This window comes from Quercus suber, unplaced genomic scaffold, assembly GCF_002906115.3.
Source record: "Quercus suber isolate HL8 unplaced genomic scaffold, Cork oak 2.0 scaffold_536, whole genome shotgun sequence".
Classification (NCBI taxonomy): domain Eukaryota; kingdom Viridiplantae; phylum Streptophyta; class Magnoliopsida; order Fagales; family Fagaceae; genus Quercus; species Quercus suber.
Window position 1 is genome coordinate 348,544 of NW_027069984.1, and position 6,918 is coordinate 355,461.

General features: G+C 33.1%; 1 non-coding gene across 1 annotated transcript; it reads left to right on the forward strand.

Annotated features, from left to right (window-relative positions):
• The first annotated feature begins 3,406 nt into the window (after positions 1 to 3,406).
• On the forward strand, positions 3,407 to 3,477 carry TRNAG-GCC (transfer RNA glycine (anticodon GCC)). Its single transcript has one exon. It is a non-coding gene; the product is annotated as a tRNA-Gly (tRNA).
• The last annotated feature ends 3,441 nt before the right edge of the window (positions 3,478 to 6,918 follow it).

The window sequence follows — 6,918 nt, forward strand, 5'->3', positions numbered from 1 at the left end:
CAACAAACAAGTACACCAATCGTGTTGAATTTTATTATTATTTTTTACCCAAAAAAAAAAGATTTAAAAGGAGGATTGAGCCATGGGTTAGTCGGGTCGAATCGGGTTGACCAAAAAAAAAAGGGGGTAAAGTCCCGAGTTAATCTGTTTTTACTTCTAACCAAAAAATTCGGGTTCAAGTCGAGTCTGCGAATACGCCAAACTTCTTGTTTATTTTTTTGGACCGCCAAAGTAGTATGTGAGGATAGAGAGCGATTGGATATTTATATACTAAAATATACTCCCTTAATTCCAAGGGGTGGGCAATTGAATGGTTTGAACAAATTATAGGATTGATATGAGAGAGAGAGAGAGGGAGAAAGTTACTAATATGATAAATACACATATTTTTTATTATTAATTATTTTAAGCGATGCATTAATTATTTAAGTATAATGAAATTTTGATGTCAATTTTCTAAGATTTATATGAGAAACAATTGATTAGACCTATAGTATTCTTGCTCAGATTTAGTTACTTTTGCAACAATAAAACAAAGTACAATAAAAGAATAAAAAAGGTAATAAACTAATAAAACACAATCAAGAATGTAAAAACAATTATTGAAGAATATTTGCATTTTATTTATCAAAACAATATTTGCATTTTTTAGTAGGCATAAAAATCATGCAATTTTCAAATTTATAAACACATGTATTATAATCAAATCATTACACCACTCTTATTGTCTTTCTATTTTGTCTATGAAATAAAATATTAGAATATTTAAATATTTTTATAAGGAAAATTATTAAAATATTGAAGAAAACTAACAAAATGCAGTTCACCTTGGCATTTACTTAGAAACAAAAATTCAGATGAGGTACTTGTATTGGTTACAAGGTTCATACAAAACAAATGTAATCAAAGTATGATTCTTAGAAGCTTGTTCATATATTAGAGAACTAGTGAAGACTTCTATCTTTTTTATCACTAATATTGATTATGTTATATAAGAAGAGATCAAACCCAAATTTGGAGCACAGCTCATTCATCAGCATGAGAAGTCTCCCATCTTTAGTGGGGTAGAATAAACTAAATACATTCAATGATATCAAAGAAAAACTTGCAAAAAGTTTAGCTAGTTGCAAAGAAAAATTGCTTTCGAAGGTTGGTAAAGAAGTTTTAATTAAGGCAGCTCAAGCCATCTCAACTTATTTTATGAGTTGCTTCAAAATTCCTGATTCCCCTTGTCAGCTAATTCAACGAGTAGCTCTAGCTCATATGATAGCCATCTTTGTAAATTTTGGAAGCAACTATGGAAATTATCAATTCCCCATAAGGTACATCATTTTGCATGAAGGGCTTGCCACGATATTCTCCCCACAAAGGAGAATTTACGGCATAGGCACGTCCTCAATGAAGAGCTATGTAAGGAATGTAAAGTGGGAAATGAATCATCGAGTCATCTCTTTTGGTTTTGTCCAAGAGCTCGTCGAATGTGGAACTTTTCTAAGCTGTTTGGTTTACAATGTGATGCCCATTTTAACATTTTTCATGATCGTCTGTGGCGTATTATGATGATGGATAAATTTGAGGAGGAGAAGCTTTGTCTAGCGGTGGAGTGGGAACTGGTGCAGTAGGCTAAGTAGTATTATCAAGCAGCTAATGTTGTCCCTCCTACGCTTTCTTCAGACCTGGTTAGGAGGTGGTCTCCTCCATCGGGTTCACAGTACAAGGTTAATGTGTGTTAGTGTATAGATTAGGCTAGATTAGCCCATTGGGCTTAATCCAGTATATTACTTGTACTGCATTTATGTTACTTGTACTGCACACATACCTAGCCTATATAAGGCTCTCTTTTGTACATTGTTTTACACACATCAATATACAGACTATTTAGTCATTCTCTCTCACTTTATATTGTTAACATGGTATCAGAGCCATTCCTCTGACTTCTTGATTCCTGTGGACATCTCTGGCGTTCTTCTGCTGCCCTTACCTTCATCCAGTAGTCACTGTCAGAAGCGAGTCACCGCCGTCAAGCCCACAGCCCCTAAAACACTCGGATTTCGTTAGTTTTGTTGATCAAACTACCAAAGCCAAAGCACAGATTGACAGATCATTTGATCCTGAGCAAAACCCAACAAAGATCTGCCAGAAACAACCTTACATGTGCCTCCACGCTCTGCCTGAAGTTTCTGCATCACGAGCACGCGCCTCCACGCGCCGGCACGTGCCGTCAGTCTCGTACATGCGCCTCACGTGCCAGGACACGCTCCCTCACGCGTTTCCACGCGCCACACGCACCTTCTCCGATTCACGTACTGCCACGTCAGCCCTAGGGTGACGTCACCCTGCCACGTTAGCACATCGTCAGCATCTTGAAAAAGGCAATCTCAAGTTGTTCTCTATCTCATCTGCTGACCAGCCTGCTGATATCTTCACCAAGTCTCACCCGTCTAGTCATCTTCGAGATCTTATATCCAAACTCCAATTGGCTTCCTCCTTGTCACCTTGAGTTTGAGGGGGGATGTTAGTGTATAGAATAGGCTAGATTAGCCCATTGGGCTTAGCCTAGTATATTACTTGTATTGCACTCATTCTCTCTCACTTTATATTGTTAACAATGTGGATGGTGCAATATTTTCAAAATGGAATGAATCTGATGTGGGGGTCATTATTTGGGATGACAAAGGGTTAGTGGTTGCTATTTTGAGTAATAAGATTGGTGCTCCCTTAGGTGCTTTAGAGGTTGAGGCAAACGCTTTTGAAGTTGGTCTACAATTTGCTAAAGATGTAGGGAAAATTGATATGAGCTTGTTTTAAAGTGCATAATAATAGATTACAAAAACACACATTGATTGACACATGATCATTTCTTGATTGAAAGCTTTATATGCGTATGCTTTAAATTTATTTATATTAATACTTAATTTATCTACTTTTATTATTAAGAAATCCAAACTATTAAGGAGATATATCATTTCCCAAAATTTTATTATAAAGTTTTCAAATTCCTAGCCGTTCAAGAGCCCTAGCAATTGTTTAGATTAACTTTTTCATTGAGTTGATAGAGGTATGGTTATGTTAAAAAATGAAAATGATGGTATGAAAGGTTGTACATAAATAAATATAAACTGATAAGCTTATATGAAAATATTAATCCAAACATATACTAAACTTTATTTCTTTATCTTTTTCTAGGGTTCTTCGAAACCAAAAAATTATCTATCATTCCCTCAAAAATAATAATAATAAAATAAAATAGAATCTATCGCCCCATTCATATTTGGTAGACCCGTCCACATGTTATGACTTACGAGACTCCATCCGACTCAGCAGTCAGCATTCAGCATTCAGCATTCACGATGTGTTTTATTTCCCTAATATTCTTCTAATAATATGTAAAAGCTTTCCTCTAACAGCACCAGTGGTCTAGTGGTAGAATAGTACCCTGCCACGGTACAGACCCGGGTTCGATTCCCGGCTGGTGCAATTTTTTTTTTCTCCTTTCTCCGTTTCCCTCTTATGGCACAATGGATGGTCCTGTGAAATATGTTTTTTTTTTTTTTTTTTTTTTTATTGAAATTTTTTATCTTCTTTCTCCTTTTCCCTCTTATGGCATTGTTCTTGTGAAATATGTATTTTTTTTATTGGTCTATATGTGTTATAACTTACTAGCCTCTGAGCACGTCCGTGATATGTATTTTTTTTTATTGGCCTATATGTGTTATAACTCACTAGCCTCTGAGCACACGCATTATGACACAATGGATGGTCCAGTGAAATATGTATTTTTTTTAATTGAATTTTTTTTTCTCCTTTCTCCTTTTTCCTCTTATGGCACAATGGATGTTCTTGTGAAATATGGTTTTTTTTTTTTTTTAATCGGCCTATATGTGTTATAACTTACTAGTCTCTGAGCACGCGCGTGCTTAGAGACTAGTAAGTTATAATACACCCAACATCAAAGGTTTTATATTTTAACATTATTTCAAAAACCTACTTTATTTATTTTAACAACTCACTTTATAATGCACCTAACATCAAAAGTTTTATATTTTTTACCACTTCATTAATTAAAGATAGTGAGAGAGAGTCGTGAGAAGAAAAGAGGAGTACTAAGAGAGAGAAAAGATATTTTAATTAAAGTAGTATTTAAATATTATTATATTTATAAGATTTGAGCTACAATGGAGTGTCATACATAGCATTCCACTATAGCTTAGATACTAAAATTTTTAACACTAACACCTTTGTTGTAATGTGCTTTTTTGGAATGAGATGCTAAAAAATAACATTTTTAGCTTTTGAGAGCTTTAATGTGAATGCTCTAATGAGTAATGCTACAAACATAATACTTTTCATAACAAATCTTATAACTATTAAATTATCAAGTTGCAAGACATTAGACATAACAAGGTGTAATTCTTTTCTCAAAAAAAGAAAAAAAGAAAAAAGAAAAAAGAAGGGGTAGTTCTATGGTACCCTTCAAAAATAAGAACACATAGTAGTCAAACTTTGTTCAATAATTTAACCATTAAATACGTCCATATTTATTGTATCGATGGATCAAGTTCTAATGAATAAGAATTAAAGGTCAAATAGCACATTTCTTTCTCTATTAATTGCAAACCAAATAAAAGTATAAGATGTATTCCTCTTTTTAATTCCTATGCCCAAACACATTTGGAAAAAAGTATTTTCTTCTCCCTTCACTTTTCCTGCTATATTTTTTTTTCCCGTCTCTGTCCCAAATGCAACAAAACATGGTGTCACATTGTCAATTTTTTACTCTACAGAATGATCTGATTATTTACTAGGCACTTTAATAATGTTCAATTGATTTTTTTATGAGTTTTTTTTTTTTTCTCTTTATGTTTGAAAATCTTTAGATGATAGTCTTTATTCAATCTTAATACAAAATTTAAAGATTGTTATTTGGTCATGGATTCAATTAAAAAACGTACGTGATTTGTGTCATTTAGTCATGTGTTTTCGCTCCTTCTCTTGTTTCCACTTTATCTCTTTATAATTGTATCAAAATTATGTTTTATGTTCTCTAATAATAATTTAATTACTAGTAAATAGAATATCTGAAGATAGGACTCAAAGAAGGTAATATGAAGTAGAAACTATTGCTTTATAATAATTAGGGCTCATTTGGTTTAGCGCTCACTCAGTTTTCATAACTCAAACTCAAAACCCATAACTCATAACCCAAACCCCACTATCACTCAAAAAATCCAACACTTTTGTTTGGTCACAAAACTCAGTCATGTATCCCAGTTTTTAAATCAACTTTTTGCCAAAATGATGGACCCACCCATTGACACTACACAGAAAATTATGGTTGCTACCCGCATCCCTTTTCTTTTATGCTCTTCAAACCCAGCTCCACCACCACCAACGGCAAACCCAAAAATCTACAACCACAACCTCCAACACCAACAGTCCTCAACACAACCACAGCCTCCGCCAAAAAATCCGAATGAATCAAAAATCCAAACCCACCAACAGCCCTCAACGAAAACCACAACCTCCACCAAAAAATCCAAGCGAACAAGCTCCACCACAGCCCAAGCCTCAAACCACCACAGCCACAACAAAAAACCCAAACCCAAATCCTTAGATCGGAGCCTAAGCTTCAAGCCATAACCACAAACACAGAAAACCCAAACCCACCAACATAAAATCTTTGGATTGGTGATCCAAATTGCCAAATCCAAACCCACAAACATTGAAAACCCTAACCCAAACCCAAGAATCCTTAGATCAAAAACCAAAATCATGAAAATGAGGTGTGGGTTTTTGTTTCTGGGTATAAATTTATGCATGTATGAAAATGGTGGAGTGGGTCTGAAGAAGAAAGAAAGAAAGAAAAAGAAAGAAGCCATAAAAAGAAGAAGAAGTTGTGCATAGGAATATATATATATATATATAAAAGGGTATATGTAGAGAATTTTAAATTGTAAAGAAGTTATGCATGTTTTGTTATTTTATCCAGATAAACAAAGAAAAAGTTGATATGAACAAAACGTAGGGGGATTATTTTGTTAAACATTTATTATTATTTTATCTAAAGAAATTGATAAAAACAAATATACGTTGTTTTTATCTATAAAAAGAAAAAAGAAAAAGAAACTCAAACCTAGGTTGATAGTTTGATACACGATAGACTAATTCTTTTTATTTACTTATTATTTTGTCTTTTGTTTTTTATTTTATCTTATTGCTTTTACGTTTTGTGATACACAATGTATATTTTTTCTTATCTAAAAATAATAAAGAGAAAAAGAAAACTCGAACCTAGGTTGATACACAATAGAGTAATTCTATCTTATTTACTTCTTTTTTGTTTTTTTAATTAATATTTTTTAATAAAGGATTAGAAGAAGAATTAGGATTGTAATCAAATTAAGATAGAATTTGGATTGTGATCAAATTAAAATTTTTATCAACTTAGAAATTATAAGAGAAAAAAATTATATCTATTTTTTCTTAAAATTTATAAAAATTTCTGCATTTAATAAAACTATTTGGCACAACTATGACTTCTAAGTTAAATTTTTATTATATAGAATATGATGTCTACGTACTTGTTAATATCTGCAAGTGGGAACCTGTGGCCTACTTACTTATTACCTACTATTATCATCCCATGGAGAAGGTGTCTTAATTAAGAACATAATGTGCATTTCATTGTCAGCTTGGTGTGAAACGAAAAAGAGTTTTATGTAATAATGGTGATTTTTTTTTTTTTTTTTGCTGAATAATAACGGTGATAAGTGATGACCATGTCACCATTGCATCTAACACTATCTCGTGTGAAACCACCTCACATCTCTCTCAAATTTGGTGGGTCCCGTCCACTTGTTTTATTAACGGCCTATTAAAGTGCCCACCTATCCACCATCTTATTAATAACTAATAAGA